The sequence below is a fragment of the Balaenoptera physalus genome, assembly GCF_965194825.1.
Source record: "Balaenoptera physalus genome assembly, chromosome: 18".
Lineage (NCBI taxonomy): Eukaryota > Metazoa > Chordata > Mammalia > Artiodactyla > Balaenopteridae > Balaenoptera > Balaenoptera physalus.
Genome location: NC_138899.1, coordinates 7,151,219 through 7,176,139, shown reverse-complemented (window position 1 = coordinate 7,176,139; position 24,921 = coordinate 7,151,219). Strand labels below are relative to the sequence as shown.

The window sequence follows — 24,921 nt, the reverse complement described above, 5'->3', positions numbered from 1 at the left end:
AACATCCACCAGCACGCTTGGCTGTTTCTCTCATGAAAGAACCTATGATCCTGGCGGGCAGAGACGTGATTTTCTTTCTTCCTTTGTTTCCCAGGGCCCGACCCAGTGCTAAGCAGCAGGGAGGGAAGCGGTCCCGAGTGAGCAGAGATTAAAGATAGTTCAGACAGTACACAATGCATCCCTGACGTTAGAGAGGAATTGATGTAAAAATTGTAAGTAAAGGTAGTAAAAAGTAATACAGCAGCATTGGTGAATGGTTGGGGGGGTGGAGCCGAGAAGAAACACAAGGAGTAGAAGTCCTCCCACCCAGAGATGGGAAGAAGTGGTACCATAACTAAGACAGGAGAAGGAGGAGGTAAGCCATCTATGGGAGAGAAGGTCAAGGAGGGCATGGACGTGGGGGGCTTGCGTATGAGGACGCTTCGAGAGAGATGGTGTTGCCAGATCTCAACCGAGACAGATAAAGCATAGGGAGTGCAGTCCTCAAGCACAAAGGTGGCATCAACAAAGATATACATGGAAGCAAGAACTAAGGGCATGTTGAGGATTAAAGGAAAGGTAAGTTGAGACCACATTGCCAAGACAGGAGAGGAGATGGTAAAAAATCCAGGATAAAAAAATATATAGTTTATGATATCCACAATGAGGAGCAATGGAAGGTTTGTAGACACCACAGTGATATTACAGAAATTTAGGTGAATTAACCAGGCAAATGTCTGTAAAATTACATGTTAAGAAAATAATGATTTTTCCCCTGTTCTAGACAGTGTTCACGGCCCAGGAATTAATAGTGAATGAGGCAATATGATCCCCATGCCACAGACAGAACCGCTAAAGGGGAAGAATTTGGAGATAAGAGTGTCAGTGGGAAGTCCGTTGTGATGTTCCAGGTTTAAAGCAAAAGGACTTGATTTAGAAAAGGAGAGTAGATATTGCTGTGTTTTGTTTTTGTCTTTTTGGTTTTGGGGGGTTTGTTTTTGTTCCTGTTATTTTTTTTTTAGAAAAGTAATCCATGTTTAAAAAATATTTGGAAATAAGAAGTTGGAATGGGAGGAATATAAATGACCAACATGGATATTGGGTTTCAAAGATCAGCTCTTGTGAAAATCATGGGAGCATGAACAAAAAACAAGACCAATGGGGAGGGGAACTTTTGTAATGGGGGATAAATGTGTTATCTTTTTATTTTATCAGCCACTAAAACTCTAGAATATACTTTCATAAAGCTTCTACTTGTATTTTCCCCAGTTATTTTGTATGTCCCTAAAACTATATCTACCACAAGTCACGTAGAGCATGTAACTTTGAGATCTTCTATACGTTGTTCTTCCTAAATTACTCCAATGAGATAATGATACTTGGGCAGAGCATGTGGGTAGTTGTGTGCGTAAGTGTGTGCATATGAATGCATATCCTCTACATCATTGTAAAAAGCAGAACCTACTTTTTAGTAAACATTGATGTGAAACAAGTTGAATTTTATTTGCAGTTGCAAAAAAGCTCTTATTGGATTACTATATTGTATTTCACAAAAATATTTAAAGCAAAAAAATGATAAATCACCATCAATTGAAAGCACTCCATGTGTCTAACTATACAATCCTCTCAAACTCCCAAACTTGTATGAACTAGTCACTCGACGTCTCTGGCCTTTGCTTTCTTATCTTTGAAGTGAGGAGGTTGGACCACACAATTTTTACATACTTTTCTATTTTTACTGTTGTGTTTGACTAGGTATAACAAAGACTTGCAGGGAAAATGATCTGTTTGTTTTTTCTTTCCTGTGAAACAGAAAAATGTTTTACAGAGTCTTTCCCCATCTCATTGACCTCTTTGGAAAAAAAAATCCTATGTGCTGTGTAGAAATCATCACCTTCTGGTAACCTGCTCTGCTGGTTCTGTCTAGGTATCCCTCAGTGTTCTAGGTTATGCCCTGTAATGGGCTAAAACATTCAGGAATCCTGTGTAAGCTACCTCATTCGCCCAAGAATGGAAGGAGAAACATCACACCATTCTCCATCAATTCAGAGTATAGGTGTATGGGGGTTTTTTGTAGGGAAAGGTAAGGATGACTTTTATGATCAATAAAAAGATGAGTCGATTTCTGCTTTCATTTAAAATACTTACACTCTCTATATCAGTAAATCATTAATTATCCAGATATTAGCAATGGTTTCCTAGTCCTCTGGTATTTCGATCAATTTAAATCAAACTGACTTCTACCCCAATTCTTGGAAAAAGTCTCTTGCCCTGCCCAAGAATTCTGTAACTTCTCAGAAATTGACATATACAAGGTAACTTCTGGTTCCAAGTTTCTCTGCAGCTATTTTCTTGTTTCTTTCCCAGCCCAGAATTGAAACTTAGCCTCCTTTCCTCCATTGCCTCAAGACAGGAGGACAAATAAGTCTTTTCAAATTTATTTTGAAACTTAATACCTTACCCATTATAAACTATATTTTAAAAAAAAGTTCTATACAAGTCACGTGTTGACATAGCAGAGTTCACTCTTCTTAAAATCCCATTGCTGTTCCTCCAAGGGGACTTTATTTCTGGGCACTCGAGTCTGTAATTTGCAGTCTCCTGCCATCCTGCCTACCCCCTTTTTTCACTTCTCTCCTTGGCATCCCCTCATTTCTGTTTAAGTTATCTATCTCTGCTGTCTCCTTTAAGCCCTTAATTTTAGAATCACCCTCTCCAAATTCTAAGTGCTTGGCAATGCATTTGCCTAAACAAAGACATCTCTTTTCTGAGAACTCGAGTGAAAGCTATGAAAATAATATATACACAAATATGTATATGTGAGTGTGTGCATGGCCACAAACCCCGATTCATATTCAATCAAGTTTCAGTACATTCTAAATTCTTTGGAAAAGTGTGCCATTCCATAAAAAGGAGCCCATAATTATGGCTTTCTTGACATGATATTGAAGTTGCTGCTGTGTCGCCCTTTTTGGGTAGCAGAGGGCACTGCTAAGAGCAAAGCCAGTTGCCTGGGAAAGCCAGCCTACCCCGTGACCCACTTCCCCACATTTTAAACCTTGGTCCCATATTTCACCTGTCAGGGAGAGAACTGTGTTGGCTGCTGACCCCCTGGCAGCAAGCCTGCCAGGGAGAAGGTGTTGATACCTTTGCAGGTATTATTTGCTTTCTGCTTTATGTTTCTGTGACTACAGGAAGGTTCAAAGAATAAGAAATGATCTTTCTTGGCCCTCGTGACTCTTTATAAGCCCCTGTATTCGGTCCTGCCTCAGCTTCTTTGGAACAACCTTGCCAGTCGTGCGTGGTGCACAATGAGCTACATGCGTGTACATGTTGTGCATGGTACTTATCACATGAAGTTTAAACTCAGCAATGAATAAATGAGCCAAATTAAAAAGAGGGGGGGACATCAAGGTCATCATTTGGTGCTTTTAAAATACCAGGCAATGCTAGAAAATATGCTTTAAAAGAAAAAAGATGTCTTTTTTTTCCCCAGTTAAGTCTTCCCAACTGATCTCTCCCAACCGTGGTCTTCACTGCCCTTTCCATCTTCCTGATTTCCCATTTTGGGTCTCAGTAATTTAAGGAGATAGACATGGTATTTATAAAACAGGTATGGAACATGGGAGTTCAAACTATTAGTGATCATTCAGGAGACGGTGCAGTTCACCTTGAAACTATACCTTAAATTAACTTAACTAAGCCATTACGTATGCAACACAGTCTTGTGACTTTTAGACTCTAAGAATAACAGAGCAAAGATATTTTGTACATTTAATAAAGTCTCATTGCAGGGGTCATGACAAGCTGGCAGTGTCTATAGGGCAGGATTCAAGTCATCCTGTTGAAGGTTTACCTAACCCAGATCATGAGCATATCCAGCTGAAATTTTGTACTGAGCTCTGATTACAAAAGGACCTGAGCTCTGGATTTCAAAGTAAGTTGAATATGGAATTTCACTTTTGGCTTCATTACCTAATTGCCCTGCTCCTTTCTTTGAAAGTGTTCCTGATAGTGTATACCAGCTCCATCTTTTCCTGTTCTCAAAGTCTGTTTGGACAGGTGTATCAAAATACCTTAACTGAAGACACCAGCTAGAAGAAGAACCTGCATTTTTCTCCCATCGACCACCAACAATGTTTCCCTTCTATTATTTTTGTCACCTAGGCTCCATATCTGTTAACAAATTTAAATGAATGCATTCTTGGTGATGGCAATAAAGATGGTCGCTTGCAATGCTGCTGCTGAAATATTATTTGTGGACATGTATGACGTAAAGGGAAGACCCCGTAACAAAGGAGGCATTCATGTCTGCCTCAGTGACCCAGCTGCCGGTTCCTGCCAATCCATGTGACGCAATCCCATAGCCAAATTAAGTATTTGACGATTAATCTCAAATGCAATAAATCCCTGTTCTTCCTCAAAAGCAGTTTAGGGAAGCTTAGACTTTGAAACGCCATGCTTTCTCTGGTTGAAAGTAAAACTAGTAATGAAGGCAATAAAGTTTGTTCTAAGCTGAGATTGCTGCAGGGTTTGCGGCAGTAGCTTTGGAAGCCCTCAGAGTTTAAAAGCATCGAAGCTACTTGACAACGGTGCATGTGGCCTGCATGCAAACGCGTAACAACTAACGTCATTCTGGCCGCACAACCTACACCTTCTTGGTATTATCAGCTGTGACTAATACCCTTAGCCACCTAAGAGAACAATGGCATTTTTTGTTTGTTTCATCACAGAGTGAAAGAGCAATCTTGGCACACTTTTTATCTGTGACTCAGAGATACATTCTCAGAGTACTAATAAGGAGAGGCATTTTATGTGGATGGCGAAGTTTCATCCACCACCAGTGGGAGCTCCTTACCTAAATGTTTCCCTGAGTTAATCCACTCGACAATGAATTTCAGCCACTGAAGTGAAGGGGCAGATCTCTGCAGAACTCACAGTGTGTTTGTGTGTGTGCATGTGTGTGTGTGTGTGTGTCCTTATGTGATTTTAAAAGTGATAAAAGAACAGAACAAAAATTCAGAAGGGAAAGATATTGCCAGCCAAAGAAGCACATGTTATAATAATGACAGTCTCCTGAGATGATTCTGTTACAAAGCTAACGTAAAGTTACCCCCAAACTCTCCCCCAACTGTCAAAACTGGGTCGGTACTTGTTGGAGCTATAAAGGGCCTCACAGCAGATTTCTGCAGCTTGAGGATACTCAAGACAGCACATGCCTCTCATACACCCCCTTCTTCATTTTCTCTCTTAGAAGCCTTATTTTCTTCCTCTGACTTTTATCCTAGTCTAGTCCCAGGTGCTTGGGAAATGCGTCCCTATTCAAATCATGCACCAATACCAGAACTGAGATTTTGTTTTTTGACTTACAAGAACAGGAGGGAAAGTAAAGGATTAAAAAAAAAAAAAACCAACAACAACACAGAAATGGGAAGGGAGGGATAAATTGGGAGATTGGGATTGACATAGACACACTACTATATATAAAATAGATAACTAATAACAACCGACTGTATAGCACAGGGAACTCCTCTCAGTACTCTGTAATGACCTATACGGGAAAAGAATCTAAAAAAGAGGGGATATATGTATATGTACAACTGACTCACTTTGCTGCACAGCAGAAACTAACACAGCATTGTAAATCAACTCGACTCCAGTAAAAAAAATAATTAATTAAAAAATAAAGCAGAAATAGAGGAAAAAGAAGCTGAGTGCAGAGACGAATAGTATGTGGACCATTTTAAAGTTTCTGAACTGTTACAGTTCCCATTTTAAGCGGACCCTGTCGGCGATGCTGTGTTTGGCGTGCGAGATCGTTGCAAAGACGGGCAGGCTCTCGTTTACTTTCCTGAAGTCATGCTGGGTGTGAGTGTGACGGTAAAACGTGTCAGAAGACGGTGTGTTGGTTTCAGTGGGGTCTAGGCGGGGCAACGTATGATTCCTCAAACCTCCTTAAGAAGCCTTACCCTGGAATACAAAGGTTCTTCGGTGAAACACCATGATTCATAAACAGCTGCCATAGGGGAGGTTCTACAGTGGGTGTGAGCAAGGCTGGGGGCCAAAAAAGTCAATAAAATTAGCCCAACCTACTGTCAGCAGAAAATGGACTCCTGTCCTAATAATTGCTGGGCACTGGCCCTGCTTCTTCTAAGTCTCGGTTTCAGCAAGAGAAAGGAGGCGGGTCTGTAAATGAAAGTACCAGAGAGAAAGAGAGATAAAGGTAGAAGGGTTATAAAGTGTATCCAGCTGCTATCCTGCCCCGGTGAGGGACGTGGCGCCTGCTCCCCGTCCTGCTCTTTCAGAAGAAACCCTGAAAAAGTAATGAGAAAATATTAGAACCCCTATGAGAAAAAAATCAGAGATTTTGACCCAGCCTTTTGCTGCTTATAGCTTATTGAACAGCAGATGTTCCTTAAAAAATTGAAAATGCAAAATGGGATAAGAGAAAATGTTCTCTAAACCTGAGTTGTCTTAGATAACCAGGGTTTAGAGTTAGTTACTCTTAGAGAAAACTGAAGGCTCTGGGAATTTGGAAGATGAGGCTAAGGAAACTTGTACTGGAGCAAGAAAGACTAGAATTTAACCATATTTGCTTACATTTGTATGTATGTACAAAGAAATACCAAGGGCAGCCTTTATTAGGAGGTTTTATTGATTGTTTTCCACATGCTGTTTACAGTCTTCTTTCCAGAAAAAAAAAAAAGGAGATTATCATAAAGATGATGCATATTTTTTCAAGATTAGAGGAGAGAGAACATAATGTTTCTTTGGAAAAGATCAAAGGAAAATATCAGGGAAGGACAATTAAAAGGTCAGCCAGTAAGACAACGATCGCCCACAGGGGGCGCTAACTTCCTGCCGTGGGAAGATTCTAAAGATGGCCCGCAAGAGTCTCACCCGTGGTTATTCAGCGGAACACTAATTTAGGTGCTTCTGGGAAGGTATTTTTACAGATGTAATTAAGGTCCCAAGTGAGCTCACCTTAAAGTGTGGAGACACTGCTCAGTCATGTGAGTGCTTGACAAGCACAGGTTGTCTCTGGCTGGATACAGAGGTCAGAGAGATTCCAGGGGTGAGGCGTTGCCTGCTGCCTTGTTATGAGGGGGTCGCAGGATAAAGAATGAGGGTGGTCTCAGGAATTGAGAGCAGCCCTGGCTGCCAGCCAGCAAGGATGCAAGGGTCTCAAGCCCTAGAGTCTCACGGAGCTGAGCTCTGGCAGTAACAGACAGGAGCTGGAAGTAGGCTGGGGGCCCCAGACAGCAGTGCAGTCAGCTGGCCCCTGACTTCAGCCTTGAGGGACCCTGAGCCGGGAACCAGGTATAACATCCTGAACTCTGACCTACAGACCTGCAAGATCATACATGAGTGCTGCTTCAAGCCACTCAGTTTGTGGCAATTTGATACCACAGCAATAAAAAACAAATATACCTTCCTTAACGAAATAAAAGAGAAAGAAGAAAGGAAAGAAGAGAAAGCCACCAGGCAGTACAGCGCTGCTTTTTCCTCCACAAAAGAGGCGTGGGTTTTCTCCTCCGATTTCTAACAGGGAGACAGCTCTGATTCCAATCCAAGGTCACGTAAAATCCCCAGGTCATCACCCAGAACCTCTCACAAAGGTTCTATTAGAGTGAGGCCCCATTTCCACTTTGGAATGGCATTAGATATTCCTCCGTTAACATTTCAGAGACATTTTCCCTTTATTAAATTCCCTTTTGAGTAGATACTTCTATTTATGAAGGGAAAGCAAACTTCTTGTGAAATAACACCACTGCATTTTTAAAATTATATATTCCAAGTTCCAAATAATTGAGCTGCGAAAAGGAAATGGCTGCAAATTGGAAATTCCCTTTAGTGTGTGTATGTTTCCCAAATGACCTTCTTTTTCATTTGCTGTCATTTCAACTTTGAATTGAGTAGCAGAAAGAGCTGTTAAGTGTATTAAATATTGGGGTATTAAAAAAATAATTCTATCATGCTTTTTGTTTAACTTGGGGAATCAATGAAGGAATTTTTAGGGTAATAACTATACAATACTTTCCAAAGAATAGCTAATAATCTCTGCTCAGTCCTAATAAATAACCTTATTATTATAGTAATGAAAACAAGTTAGGGAATTTCCCAAGAACATAGAAAGACAAACTTTATCCTAGTATCTTCCTGTTATGACCAGCAGGTCCACGTTTGCCAAATGTGGCCAGGATAGAACTAAAGTCTTTGGCATATATAGTGAAGAAAGCTAGAGAATTGCAAAAAATAGTTTTCTCTCACTTCTTTTTCCCTGCTGGACATTGTTTCTGCCCATATTTCACTTGTTTCCAGCCTCTACACTGAATCCAGTTATTAGGAAGTAAATTAAAAAGAAATGCTCTTGTTATATTTCCTTGTCAATAGTCTGTCTGTGTTGGCAAGAAATCTAAAGTCGAAACACTTATGAGAGCAGCAGGAAACTAACTTAAAAATTACGTAAAGAAGTAGATGAAGTAAGACGTCGCTGTGTGAGTTTTCTGCCTGCTGAGCACTTTAAATTTCTTTCTCTCTCTATTTTTTTATGATCTAAAAATATCCAGAACAGATCAACGAAGACTGCAAATAAAGAAAGAGGCATGGGGGAAAATGCAACCATATTTTGAAAACTATTCATCTTAACGAGAAAAGGAAAATTTAAAAAAAACCCAAAACTTTAATCAACATGTTCCTGGTTACTATTAATATGATTTACACTGAATTTTTGTAATGAAGCCTTCTCATTCAGTTGTGTAGGTGATGGTTGTAGACAAATGAAACATCGCAAGCCCTCTTTCTACATCTCTGTGTCCTTTGTTTCTTATTTAAAAAAAAAATTCTCCAAGAATACCTACACACATTACTTTGGATTTATTCAAATCTATGGAAAGAAGGAAACTTAGTAAGGTACAGGGATCTATGTCCATTGCCTCACCTCTAGTCTGACCTCATTGTCCTTTGATTAAGCCCAAAGCTCCATAAATATTTAATTTTTCATACTTTGAAAAAAGATAAATTCACCCTACATAGAACAGAACAAACTCCAGAACTATTGTTTCTGCAAGCATTGACTGTGTAATGTTTATGGGAATTGTAATGGTTAAGGAGGTGAAAAGAAGTCTATGGGCATTTTTACTGAGATTGGTAATATCAACCTTGTTTTGTTGGGTTGGTCAGGATTTGTTGCTCTTCTGTAACAGCTGGGGAGCCAATTACTTAAAATATACCCTAGCTGATGTTGAGCTTTCTCCTCCTCTTAATAGCAGATTAAATAGATCTTTACAGTCCTTTGGAAAATTCCACCAAAATTGCACTTATTTGATGCATATTTGAAAAAAGAAGTTAGTACATTTTATCATTAAATCTTAAGGTAGGCGGTAGATATAATTTCCCCAAATGCCTTGTGACTCCCACAGAGTAGATTCTTCAATGAGAAAGTGTGACTCACTCAACCTATGGATGAACTGTTCTTTTAGATTATGTCATCAAGTTTGAATGCAGCGGGCTTCAATTTGGATAAAGTTGAGTAAACACAAGTGGCTAACTCCAAGTGTTGTTTAGAAAAAGGCTTTATATCATGAAATAAGTAGAATTTAAATTTTGACTTGATCGAGTGTAAAACCACCATCCTTCTCTTTATCTGGAATGGCAAACACATCATCTAGTGGAATCTGGGAGTGGAGAGAAGAGAATCACCGTCTATTTATCACTGACCCTATGCCAGGCACAACACTACGGGGTTTGCATATTTCATTTATCACCTTTATTCTCACAGTGATAACCAGCTGCTGCTATTTAGGAAGTCACCGTGAAGAATCAACACAGAACTCGTCGATAAAGTCAACTTTAAAAACCAGCACCTACACGTTTCTGTTAGGACTCTGCAAACTATTACTTGTTTCAATATGAAGCAGGAATCCTCCTACCCTCTGGTCCTTCACCTCTCAGAAGTATCCACATGATGGACATTTAGGTTTGGGCCCTTAAAAACAAAGTGACTATAAATACACTCTGTCTTCTTTGGTAGCAGCTCATTTTTCTGTGCTTTATTTCCCTCTTTCGTGAGAAATCTCTTCTTTGTTTTCAAAATCTAGGCATGCGTAGTCTTTTTTTTTTCTTTGTCATCATTTAATTCTAACAAGTACCTTCCAAGGGTCCTCCCAGTCTCTCTGTTCAGCCAGCTCACCCCTTAAACGTATCCCTCTGTGTGAATTTGTCCCTACCAATGCTCATCTGCTCTTGGGGATCTCATTTTTGGGCTTATTTCTCCAAGAGGGAGGTCTGCATGTAATTTAGGGCCTTGCTAAGCAATGGTATTTCCAACTGCTCATAATTTAGCAAATGAAAATCCTTTTCCCTTAAAATGAGACAAAATGACCTCTAAGTGAATTAGAAACCCTGATTTTTTGCAATATAGTTTATTTATAAAAATAAATAAACCATAGATCAAGAGCATGTTACTAAGACTATTTGGTTTATAGTTAATTTTTATGCACAAACCTCTGCCTTCCATTGGAAATTTTTCCAGCAACTACTGACTCAGGCTTGCCAAGCATTGCTAAATAAAGACCAAGGTATTCTTGACTAAGGTCTCAACATTATGTCTACTCTTCCTTCTGGCAATCTGCAGGAGCCCGTGTTTAGCAATTTTAGGACTTGGTTCAAGATTTCTGTTCCACAGATATTGGCTTAACTTAGAGACTTTCTATTTCCAATATTGATGTGCCCACGCCTGTGGTTTTACTTAGGAAGTGAATGAATATCTTCAATTTATGTTTCTGTGATAATTGACATTCAGGTGAATAGGTAAATGGTGCACCATGAACTGTTAGGTGAAAAGCACGTACTATGTAAGAGGACACTGGACTCTTTCTTAATTTTTTAAATAACATGTAAAGTACTCCAATGTTGCCAGCATCAAGAATTAAAAGGCAAAGTGTACGATCATACGGTCATTCCAATATTATTTAATATATTCAAAGAAAATCATACCAAAAGGTCCCACATGAATAACTTAATTTAGTTAAACACTTCAGCAAGAGTCTGCACTTCTCTTGTCTGGAAGGGTGCTTCTCCTCTCCAGCCATTGATTCTCTACTGTTTAGGAGAATGCTGGACATGGGACACAGAGAAGTAACTTGCAGTGTCTTCAGGCTACACCCCAGGACATTAATACATGCTGCTCTATGCTCTAGAAGCACTCATATTTTCCGTAAATTCATTCTCATCCCCTTTCTGAGCTTGACTCTGCAGCTTGAAATACTAAACCGTGTCTCACTCACCAACCGGTATTTGAGTTCTAATCACACAGTTTCCATCCAACCAATACCATCTTCCTCTGAGTTCTGTAAGCTCTGTTGTCTGTTCTCCAAAATGCTCGGCTCTCTTAAGAAAAACGGGTTTTGTAGATCCCATTGCAAAAACGACATTAACACCAGGGACAGTCCAACCCAGAAACCCCAGTGACTGAAGGTAAATAGAAAGTTATTTCTAATTCATATCAAGTCGAGTCAGGATGAGAGGAGTGAGGGGGTCCAGAAGCAGGGAGCTTCTACATGATGGAAAGGGTTTAGGATCTCAGCAAATGGAGGCTTTGCCTTCTTCAGTAGGTGGCTTGCATGTTTGCCCCAAGCTTTGGCATCCAACCTGCTGGATGGTACGTTGTAGAGACAGAGTAGAGGATTGTGAGAAACATTTTTATAGGCCCAGCTTCAGAGTGGTTTATATCAGGCGCATGGTCATGCCTAATAACGAGGGAGGCTAGACGACATAATCTATCTCTGTACCCAGAAAGAAAAAGTGGTAGGTTCAGTGAGAAACTGACTGTAACACAAATTTGTCTGTCACATCAAGAGTGTTGGTGTTGCTTTTGCTATGAGTTTTGATGCCTACTTAGAATGTTCACCTCATGTAAAGACAAAACAAAACAAAACCTAAAATATGAATATTTATTCTTAGCTATCTTTTATTTACCTTGCAACAACACATATGGAAAGCTTTTTTACTATCTGAAAAGAGCAAAGAGAATGATGGGTACCAGGAAGAAATGGGAGATTTTGTTAATACAGGAACATATTATCTAAGTATTTATATATGCACACGTAATGTTTGACTTCTTGGTAGTTTTCATTCCAACTAATCTGGTTTCTTACCATGAGCTAACAATGCACTAAGATTGATACAAAACTTATCTGATTTCATCCTCTCAATCCCTAGGAAATGAGCACACTTATTACTTCTATTTTTCTGAGTGATTGAAATGCCTTGTTGAAGGTCCAATGATCTTTCTTTTAGTTTGGCTTCCTGAGGACCTTGTGTCTATGTTGGAACCCTTAGTGCAAATATATCTTGCTTATGGAATCACTGCATTGCTGTATTTCATAAAGAAACATATTTTACATGCTCTAATGAAGCTAGCCTTTTAAAGAGATCCTGGGGTAAAATTTTTCTTAAGTCAAATTTTTGTCTTGTAAGTGTTATTTTTCTCATAAATTAAGCGAATGTTTATTTTAGAGTAACTACTTTCTAGTCAATTGTAAAAGTAAAAGTGTTAAGTAACATTAATTATAGCATCTACCCACAGGGTTAACTAGAGATAAATCTGGGAGGTAACAGTGAATAAAATATATCAATGAATAAAATATATTTTCTATACAGTAGAAAATAAAGGAAATATGGAATATAGCCTGAATTTTGCCACTCAAATTATATATGTTTATTATGCTGTATGGAGAGTACGATGATCAGGGAAAGATAAATCAACCTGTGGAGTGGCAAGCTTTTGGTAAAAGACTTTATGCTGAAGACTTTGGAACCAAGGAGTATATCTGTAGCATCTCTGTAGCATTTTCTGTAGCATCTCTGTATATCTCTGTAGCTTTTTCTGTAGCATCTCTCTTTACAGTAGGTATTTCTGAGATAGAGTTAATCCTTACAAATCTTGCTGTAACGTGGAGGCTATTATATCACATTCTACAAATGAAGGCAGCAGGACTCAAAAGCTGCATTTATTCAACAAATATTTAAATGCTGACTATATTCTGGCCCTGTGGGAACAGTGGTAAGTAATTGTATTCCTAGAGCTTAATGGATTCAGACATATAATATATGAATAATATATAAATATGACACATACTGTATAAATGTGGGGAGACATATACATATACAATAATTAATATATAAATAAATATTTCAAAGAGTCCTTGTGTTATGGAGAACGTGGAGTAGATGTTGTGATAGTGTCAAGACAGGGAGGATTTCTTTAGAGTGGATGAACATGGAACTCTTCTCTGATTATGGAGGTAAGACTTGAATGAAAAAAGCCAACAGTGTGAAAATACACATTCAGATAAATACAGAAGATGGGGAAATAAAAATGAAATGGCCTCAAGGGAGAACAAACTGTCAAGTTTAAGGGATCAGCAAAAAATGGTGTGACTAGCACTCAAGAAGAAATGGGGAAGGAAAGGCACTAATGCTAGAGACATAGGCAAGAAGCTGATCACTTGGGCCATGAAAGGAGATTGGCTTTTCCTTCTAAATCCAAGAGGGAAATGTTGGGAGTTCTTCAAAAGGGCAGTAATGTGGTCTGATGTTTTGAAAGCTCACTCTGTCTGCTGGATGGAGAAATTATTTTTGAAGAAGGGGAGGCATGGAAGAATTGAAGAGAAGAGGTGAGTTAATAGTGCAGGAAAAAGATGACTATGGTTTGGGCTGGGGTTTTAGCAGTGGACATGAAGAGAAGGGAACACCTTCATAATATTGTTTGGAGGAGGAACTAGCAGATGGATTGCAGGTGGTAGAGGAGGGAAGAAGCTGAGTCAAAGATGACTTTCTTTTTTGGCCTGAGCAATACACTGATGATGAAGCCATTGGATGGAATAGGCTGGAGAGGGATTGATATTCAGCAACTTGGTAAATAGTTCGCTGGATACCATTCGAATAGCAAGTAGTACATCAGACAGAACTTGAAGCCGGCCTTGGAAAGTTTCAAGGACATGGATGCTTCACCATTCGGCCTAGTGTAGAATAGATATAACATAAGAAATATCCACAATTTGGAAAAAATCACTTTGTGAATATATTTAATTGGATACTTTTGCAGGTTTTCCAATGAGCAGAAATTACAACATACACACACTATGACACACTGGCGATCCTGTTACTATCTTACTTTTGCTGAATTCATGCTTATGTGGGGTATCTCTGTGTTCATGCATTCGCATATTTGTTTAAGTGAATTATTTTCTCTCTCTTTTTTTTTTTTTGCCACACCATGTGGCTTGCAGAATCTTAGTTCCTGGACCAGAGATTGAACCGGGGCCCCAGGAGTGAAAGCACCAAGTCCTAACCACTGGACTGCCAGGGAATTCCCAAATAAGTTCTTTCTTAATGACAAGTAAATTATGAATGTATTCAACCTGAAGAACTTAGGAAAACCTATTTATTGTGCAAACTCCACAGTTCAGAGATAGAATTTTTCAGGTATGAGCTGTAAAGTATTTTCTCTTGTACTGCACTTTTGCTGTAGAGTTTAGGTGTTTTAAAACAGTTTCAGTCTTACAAACTTCCCAGACAGGTAACTGCAGAGGAAAGTATCAAGAAGCTAACTCAAGCCCATTTTTGGATAAAGAAAATTTAGTTATACAAATACAATTATAGTAAGAGCAAAACTATAATTATTGTACAATGACTTGAACACTAAAATATCTAAACCAAGCAGTGACCCAGACTTAAAATACTAGAAAATTCCCACATTTTATGCTTAGTGAAAAATTAGGGTATGTATGGTCAGAAGGAAAATTTCCTTCTGGTCTAGTATTATACATTTTAGGTGAATTATGGGTCTCATTTTTCTTAAGCATTTACCATCGGCCACCTAGAGTTAATAGTAAGTGTTAGATCATCAATCTAGGTGACATGAGCATTTAAATTAATTGGATTACACTGAGTTTTACATGATTAGAACTTGGAAGTCAGGTTCTAGATTCCTGGTTAAAAGACTCTTAATCCTCCAAAGTAGGTCAGCCGTAACATTTTAGGGTTTTGGTTTTAGATAATTGTTAACATTAATTTTATTTCTAAAGAATACAGGGGCTGACCTTGGGAGCCACTTATTCAGCAACTAAAATTAATGAACTTAGGTTTAAACGCTTAATTTAAAAAAATATAGTGTTTCATAAAGAATAATAAGGGGTAGCATTATATATGAAATATTTAAATATATATCCATGTACACACATAGATATACTTATATGCATGTGTGTATATATATATATATACATGTATATCTCAAACATAAAATAAAAACCTAAAGACATGAGAGAAACATATTTAGAACTTTAGGATAGTGATTATCTCTAAGCAGAGAGAGGAAGAGAGTGGAAAGGAATGGGTAATGGCATTTTAGCTGTTTATTGTGTAGTTTCACTTTTAAAAATATACATCTATAAAGAAGGAATAAAAAATGAAAACTGGTGAGCCACTTTGCAGAATTCTGAAAATAATATAGAAATGTATGTCAATAGAAGGAAATCAATTTATCACAGCACATATACGCTACTTTTACTCATTGTTTATGGTGTGGATGAGAATAAAGCTTAGAGGTGAAAATATCTTAATTATTTTTCCTTTAAATACCATGCATTCTTGCCATCAATAGCAATCCCTGCTTAATGAGGATTGTGTGTCCCCTGAACATATATCTGATATTCCAGGTAATGGAATAACTCTAAAGAAAACACATCAAAGAACAGTTTTAATGTAAAAGAATTTTTGTGTTTGAAGTGGATCTGCCTTTCTTTAAGGGCTGAGTAACTACATTTGCTCTTATCCTGGCAAAGAGTTGAAAGTTACTTTTTTTTTTTTCTTTTTACAAATTAATATGTAGAAATCAGAAAATAAATCCAAAGTTTTTAGTGTAGGGTTTTACTCTGAATATAAGAGTTCTGTGGGGCAAAAAGGAAAGATTGAAGAGCTCTCATTTGCTGATGTTAGCTTAGGCTAAGAGAGGAAGGGTGGGAATACTCATTAAATGTTATCCATCTCTCTATCTAATAAACACGGCCCATTATGCACTTGGGTTCTTTTATTTTCTATTTATTCTCAAGGAGGTCAGTCACAAGTAGTCAGAGACTTGTGCGGGCACTTTCAATGAAAATTTGCAGCTGTGGCTTTTGCGCTCACCTGGCAGTTTGCCTAAACGTAAGTGTGGAGACTGGTGCATGACACGTCATCCCCTACAATTTCTTGACTGTAGCCTAAATCGGGAATGCTTTCTTTATAATAGCCAGAGGTGGTTATCAAGAAGGATGGCGGTGTCTGCTGTCTGGGTTAGAAAGCTATAGATTAATGTGTTGTTTTAAAGTATGTAATGTGCCCATAGACTGTAGCAATAGGGAAATAAATCATTTGCGGGGGTGGGGGCAGGATTCAGGAATGCTAGCATGGGGGAAACAAAGTTTGCTGGTTGCCAAGGGAATGAGAGTTCTGATTAGTAAGTGAAGTATAATAACCTGTCCCACATAAATCTCTGGGGTCTTAGAAGGGAGCTTTCAAGTAGGAATCACTAGTTCTTCCTTGACACTCAGGCTTAAGATCTAAATTACGTTGTCTATGACACTTGATAACTTCCCTCAAGTTATCGCGATAGTATGATTCTTACCCTCGTAAGGCCAACTAAGTAAGCAGATGGCTTGAAGTTTGAATTTAGGGTACAATGAAAGAACCCACAATTGAAATCCAGATCAATTTTAAAAATGAATTTCTTAAAGAAAGTAAAAACCTATTCCAGGCAAATTAGTTTAGAAAAACATACTGTACTTTAAACTGTCAGATTATTTTTCAAGTATAAAATTTTATAAGATATCAGGTTATGACTGAAGATTATATGGTAGAAAACATTGTGAGCAAGCATAGAAAAATGATAATGTGAGTTGCAATAAGTTTTGTTTCATTTGCTCTCAGTAAATATATATAATTTATAACCATATATTATTGATATTATGGATATTTTCTAAGAAACTTGTTTAAGGAAGAAAAGAGGTCACTGAAATCTTTCAGGCAAAAAAAATACACTAAGCATTTAGCTGTGAAATTGAGAAAAAAAAACCCCTACTTTTAAAACATAGCCAAGATATAGAAATCATTTTCTGTAACATGATGTATCATTGTGTGTGGTAAAAATGGAGCAGGGTATTCTCAAAATATATTCTCAGGAGTAGTCATCAATGTTCTTTCACACAAGTTAAGTGCTTTTATGTACTTTTTTCACTGAATGTGGTTGTCAATTTTTAGTGTTCATTGTTGGCAGGGTGTGGAGCTGCGTGACTTCACTATGTGGGAGAGAGAGAAAAGATGGGCTTGTCTTATCTACAAGTAGGTTTGAACATGTCTTTGTCTGACATGTTTTTTAGGAATGACTTTATTGAAGTTCCCAGAAGGAGCCTTGGGTTAAATATCCTCTGTTATTGCTGCTATCCATCTGATGCTAAGGAAACGAGTTTGGATGTGATGAGGACATTTCTCCCCTTGGGATCAAACCAGAAGTGAATTTATGACAGCCTGTGAAGCTAGCCAATACCTGCAAGAAAATAAAGGAAGAAGAAAGAAAGAGAAAGAGAAGAGAGAGAGAGAGAATGGATGGGTGGATTGGCTCAAGGTCAATCATGAAGCCATATCAGATAACGAGGAGAAGCAAATGATACTGTTAGGTGTCCAAACCCAGGGGCCTAAAGGAGACTCAGAATTCAGGTGACACTTCCTGCTGTTCAGTGCATCGTCTGTCCTGGGAGATAAACTAATGAAACAAGCTGCTGTCTGGGACTGGAGGATGTTGTACCCCAGAGCACATGGTGAGGATGACTACGTTCTGGGATCCATAACAGTACTTTCATTTTTGTTTCTCACTCTTTTGATTGTTGTGAACATGTGGAATTATGCATGGTTAGGTACTTTGTTTGGCATTTGGGAAATCAAATTTCCTTCTGTTACCTCTTGCTTCCCCCAGAGTCAGGGTTTCTGATAGCAAGCCTGTTCTTAAGGACCTTTCTTTGGCATCCATTTCTTGTTTAAAAAGGTGAGACATAGCTGAAATTGTTTTCAGTGATGTATATTAAAAACAATGAAATACCGAAAGCATTCAATGTCATTTTACTAAGATCCCTACAGCTTTTTTCTATCTTAACGCAGGATGTTTTCATGGTAGGCGATACAAGCCTATCTGTTTGATATTTTCCTGAAGTATACATCTCTCTTAAATGTCTCAGATAGCTTGGGAAATACGAATTTACTTTACATATTATCAGATTAATAAAAAAGATATAAATTAATTGGAATAAGTTAATTTTAGTTCTAATTTGAAATATCACATGAAGTTCCTTTGAGCTAAAAAAACAAAAATAAAGAATAAAGTGTCTACACAAAGAAAAGCAGAGAAATAGACTTCTCAGTATCTCTTCTCCCTCAGGATATAAATAGTTTCTGATCAATGTATGTTCATAAAAGCAAAGATCATGCATTCTATTTCTAGTTTGAAAAGTCATCAGAATTCAGAGCACAATATTGGCCTCCTAGAAGATGTTTACTTAGGGGAAAAATTAAGTTATCTTGACTTTTGGCTCTGTAAAATTGAAACATAAAATTAATTATGAAATATGATATTTTTCTAGTATATTACAAATATTCAGATATAGATGAATAGAAACTTCCCCCAAATTATGTACCAGCTCGTACAGTATTGGACTCAGCTTGAATGCAAATATAATGGGAGTTCATTCAAACTTGATTTTGAAGTCAGCACCTCTGTGGTATTTGGAGGATGCACCACACCAAACTGAGGGATTATACCATGACAAGGGTGATGTGGGATCCAGGAAGCAGGCAATCACCAAGCAGGTAACACTTTGGTTTGAACTTATCACTCTCTCTCCTACACCACCTTCTCTGTAGACGCTCACATTCTCCACCAACTCTCTTTTTCTAATTTGCACTAAGTCAACTATCAGCTTCCTCTAGGGTACCACTTAACATAATGCTGACTTTTGCTAACTTCTTTTGTATTCTGTTATCCACTATCCTACCTCTTTTGTCCTTATAGTTTTATGCCTTTTTGATTGCATTATAGGTATTTTTACATCTTAGTGGGGTGTAATGGCTGAGCAGAATTGACATGTCTTCCATCTGCCATGCTTCCTTCAAAATTCCTGAATTTTGTAATGAAAATAATACATTTTTATTATGATTTCATCACATATACCCTACCCAATCTGTTCTTTGCTTTCCTGTTTTGCTTATGATTATGTAAAATATTTTCACTCATGATGTTTATTCTTTTTCCTTTTCATCATTGATTCTTTTATTTTCTTTACTGTTGTAAGACAGATTTGACAGTGGTGTAACGTTTCATTACTTTTAAAAGAATTAACTCAAGTTTAGCTGCAATATATTTTGGTTTACAATGTAAACTCAAGGTCTGATTTGCGAATTTTTTTAAGTAACTTGACTTGAAAGAGAATCAATTGCTTAATGTTCCACTTTACATTATCAGTGACGCTTCTACTGTTATTATTATATTTATTTATAATATTGATATTCTGATGACATATCTTTCCAAGAGACCGTATTTAACTTTATGTTATAAAGAAATACTAAGTATAAATTATTTTCTGTAAGGCTCATTTTCTTTATGATATGTGCTAATATCCAGAATCTCATCTTTATTTCCTGTTTATTTAAAAAAATTTTATCGCTCCTGCCATTTCTTTGAAAATTTGTATAATTATTTTTTCAATTTCACATTAAAATTTCAATGAACTTTTTAATTTAAACTAAAGAAATAAATTGAGTGGGAACATCTTTGAAGACTGAATTTCATTTACATTCTCCCTATAATAATGAGGCAGACAACAGAAGCAAGAAGAACTACAGTTCTGCAGCCTGTGGAAGGAAAACCACATTCACAGAAAGATAGACAAAATGAAAAGGCAGAGGACTATATACCAGATGAAGGAACAAGATAAAACCCCAGAAGAAAACTAACTGAAGTGGAGATAGGCAACTTTCCAGAAAAAGAATTCAGAATAACGATAGAGAAGATGATCCAGGACCTCAGAAAAAGAATGGAGGCAAAGATTGAGAAGAGGCAAGAAATGTTTAACAAAGACCTAGAAGAATTAAAGAACAAACACTTAGAAGAATTAAAGAACAAACAAACAGAGATGAACAATACAATAACTGAAATGAAAAATACACTAGAAAGAATCAATTGCAGAATACCTGAGGCAGAAGAAAGGATAAGTGACCTGGAAAACAGAATGATGGAATTCACTGCCGCAGAGCAAAATAAAGAAAAAAGAATGAAAAGAAATGAAGACAACCTAAGAGACTTCTGGGACAACATTAAACGCAACAACATTTGCATTATAGGGGTCCCAGAAGGAGAAGAGAGAGAGAAAGGACCCGAGAAAATATTTGAAGAGATTATAGTCAAAAACTTCCCTAACGTGGGAAAGGAAATAACCACCCAAGTCCAGGAAGTGCAGAGAGTCCCAGGCAGGATAAACCCAAGGAGAAACATGCTGAGACACATAGTAATTAAATTGACAAAAATTAAAGACAAAGAAAAATTATTGAAAGCAAGAAGGGAAAAATGACAAATATCATACAAGGGAACTCCTGTAAGGTTAACAGCTGATTTCTCAGCAGAAACTCTACAACCTAGAAGGGAGTGGCACGATATATTTAAAGTGATGAATGGGAAGAAACTACAACCAAGATTACTCTACCTGGCAAGGATCTCACTCAGATTCGAAAGAGAAATCAAAAGATTTACAGATAAGCAAAAGCTAAGAGAATTCAGCACCACCAAACCATCTCTACAACAAAGGCTAAAGGAAATTCTCTAAGTGGGAAACACAAGAGAAGGAAAGGACCTACAAAAACAAACCTGTAACAATTAAGAAAATGGTAATAGGAACATATATATTGATAATTACCTTACACGTGAATGGATTAAATGCTCCAACCAAAAGACATAGGCTCGCTGAATGGATACAAAAACAAGACCCATATATATGTTGTCTACAAGAGACCGACTTCAGACATAGGGACATGTACAGACTGAATGTGAGGGGATGCAAAAAGATATTCCATGCAAATGGAAATCAAAACAAAGCTGGAGTAGCAATACTCATATCAGAAAAAATGACTTTAAAATAAAGAATGTTACAAGAGACAAGGAAGGACACTACATAGTGATCAAGGGATCAATCCAAGAAGAAGATATAACAATTATAAATATATATGCACCCAACATAGGAGCACCTCAATACATAAGGCAACCGCTAACAGCTATAAAAGACAAAATCGTCAGTAACACAGTAATAGTGGGGGACTTTAACACCTCACTTACACCAATGGACAGATCATCCAGACAGAAAATTAATAAGGAAACAGAAGCTTTAAATGACACAATAGACCAGATAGATTTAATTGATATTTATAGGACATTCCATCCAAAAACAGCAGATTACCCTTTCTTCTCAAGTGTACATGGACCATTCTCCAGGATAGATCACATCTTGGATCACAAATCAAGCCTCAGTAAATTTAAGAAAATTCAAATCATATCAAGCATCTTTTCCGACCACAATGCTATGAGATTAGAAATCAATTACAGGGAAAAAAACATAAAAAACACAAACACATGGAGGTTAAACAATACGTTGCTAAATAACCAAGAGATCACTGAAGAAATCAAAGAGGAAATCAAAAAATACCTAGAGACAAATTAAAAAGAAAACACGACAATCCAAAACCTATGGGATGCAACAAAAACATCCTAAGAGGGAAGTTTATAGCAATACAAGCCTACGTCAAGAGACAAGAAAAATCTCAAATAAACAATGTAACCTTGTACCTAAAGAAACTAGAGAAAGAAGAACAAACAAAACCCCAAGTTAGTAGAAGGAAAGAAATCATAAAGATCAGAGCAGAAATAAATGAAATAGAAACAAAGAAAACAATAGCAAAGATCAATAAAACTAAAAGCTGGTTCTTTGAGAAGATAAACAAAATTGATAAACCTTTAGCCCGATTCATCAGAAAAAGAGGGAGGGGACTAAAATCCAAAAGTTAGAAATGAAAAAGGAGAAGTTACAACGGACACCACAGAAATACAAAGCATCATAAGAGACTAGCATAAGAAACTCTATGCCAATAAAATGGACAACCTGCAAGAAATGGGCAAATTCTTAGAAAGGTATAACCTTGCATAATTGCATGAGTAAGAAATAGAAAATATGAACAGATCACTCACAAGTAATGAAATTGAAACTTTGATTAAAAATCTTCCAACAAACAAAAGTCCAGGACCACATGGCTTCACAGGTGAATTCTATCAAACATTTAGAGAAGAGCTAACACCCATCCTTCTCAAACTCTTCCAAAAAATTGCAGAGGAAGGAACATATCCAAACTCATTCTATGAGACCACCATCACCCTGATACCAAAACCAGACAAAGATACTACAAAAAAGAATATTACAGACCAATATCACTGATGAATATAAATGCAAAAATCCTCACCAAAATACTAGCAAACGGAATCCAACAACATATTAAATGGATCATACACCATGATCAAGTGGGATTTATCCCAGGGATGCAAGGATTCTTCAGTATATGCAAATCAATCAATGTGATACACCATATTAACAAACTGAAGAATAAAAACCCTATGATCATCTCAATAGATGCAGGAAAAGCTTTTGACAAAATTCAACACCAATTTATGTTTAAAACTCTCCAGAAAGTGGGCATAGAGGGAACCTACCTCAACATAATAAAGGCCATATATGACAAACCCACAGCAAACATCATTCTCAGTGGTGAAAAGCTGAAAACATTTCCTCTAAGATCAGGAAGAAGACAAGGATGTCCACTCTCGCCACTATTATTCAACAGAGTTTTGAAAGTCCTAAGCAAGCAATCAGAGAAGAAAAACAAATAAAAGGAACATAAATAGGAAAAGAAGAAGTAAAACTGTCACTGTTTACAGATGGCATGATACTATACATAGAGAATCCTAAAGATGTCACCAGAAAACTACTAGAGCTAATCAATGAATTTGGTAAAGTTGCAGGATACAAAATTAATGCACAGAAATGTCTTGCATTCCTATACACTAATGATGAAAAATCTGAAAGAGAAATTAAGGAAACACTCCCATTCACCATTGCAACAAAAAGAATAAAATACCTAGGAATAAACCTACCTGGGAGACACAAGATCTGTATGCAGAAAACTATAACACGCTGATGAAAGAAATTAAAGATGACATCAACAGATGGAGAGATATACCATGTTCTTGGATTGGACGAATCAATATTGTGAAAATGACTACACTACCCAAATTAATCTACAGATTCAATGCAATCCCTATCAAATTACCAATGGCATTTTTTACAGAACTAGAACAAAAAATCTTAAAATTTGTATGGAGACACAAAAGACCCCGAATAGCCAAAGCAGTCTTGAGGGAAAAAAACCAAGCTGGAGGAATCAGATTCCCTGACTTCAGACTATACTACAAAGCTACAGTAATCAAGACAACATGGTACTGGCACAAAATCAGAAACATAGGTCAATGGAACAAGATAGAAAGCCCAGAGATAAACCCACGCACCTATGGTCAACTAATCTATGACAAAGGAGGCAAGGATATCCAATGGAGAAATGATAGTCTCTTCAATAAGTGGGGCTGGGATAACTGGACAGCTACATGTAAAAGAATGAAATTAGAACACTCCCTAGCACCATACACAAAAGTAAACTCAAAATGGATTAGAGATCTGAATGTAAGACCTGACACTATAAAACTCTCTTAGAGGAAAACATAGGAAGAACACTCTTTGACATAAATCACAGCAAGATCTTTTTGATTCACCTTGTAGAGTAATGGAAATAAAAACAAAAATAAACAAATGGGACCTAATGAAACTTAAAAGCTTTTGCAAAGCAAAGGAAACTACAAACAAGACCAAAAGACATCCCACAGAATGGGCAAAAATATTTGCAAATGAATCAACAGACAAAGGATTAATCTTCAAAATGTATAAACAGCTCATGCAGCCCAATATAAAAAAACAAACAACCCAATCAAAACATGGGCAGAAGACATAAATAGACATTTCTCCAAAGAAGACATATAGATGGCCAAGAAGCACATGAAATGCTGTTCAACATCACTAGTTATTAGAGAAATGCAAATCAAAACTACAATGAGGTATCACCTCACACCAGTTGGAATGGGCATCATTAGAAAATCTACAAACAGCAAATGCTGGAGAGGGTGTGGAGAAAAGGGAACCGTCTTACACTGTTGGTGGGAATGTAAGTTGATACAGCCACTATGGAGAACAGTATGGAGGTTCCTTAAAAAACTAAAAATAGAACTACCATACGACCCAGCAATCCCACTACTGAGCATATACCCTGAGAAAACCATAATTGAAAAAGACACATGCACCCCAATGTTCACTGCAACACTATTTACAATAGCCAGGTCATGGAAGCAACCTAAATGTCCATCGACAGATGAATGGATAAAGAAGATGTGGTACATATATACAATGGAATATTACTCAGCCAAAAAAAGGAATGAAATTATGTCATTTGTAGAGACGTGGATGGATCTAGAGACTGTCATACAGAGTGAAGTAAGACAGAAAGAGAAAAATAAATATCATATATTAATGCATATATGTGGAACCTAGAAAAATGGTACAGATGAACCGGTTTGCAGGGCAGAAATAGAGACACAGATGTGGAGAACAAACGTATGGATGCCAAGGGGGGAAAGTGGCGGGGGAGTGGTGGTGGTGGTGGAATGAATTGGGAGATTGGGATTGACATGTATACACTAATATGTATAAAACA

The 24,921-nt window shown here is 37.3% G+C and overlaps 2 long non-coding RNA genes across 2 annotated transcripts in view; both read right to left on the bottom strand.

Annotated features, from left to right (window-relative positions):
• The window catches only part of LOC309647430, a 913,030-nt gene that overhangs the window by 624,010 nt on the left and 264,099 nt on the right, over nt 1–24,921 (bottom strand). The window lies entirely within an intron of this gene.
• Nucleotides 987–23,301, bottom strand: LOC309647414. Its single transcript, XR_014256032.1, has 2 exons — nt 12,888–23,301; nt 987–12,854 (listed from the first exon to the last, which is right to left on the bottom strand). It is a non-coding gene; the product is annotated as an uncharacterized lncRNA (long non-coding RNA).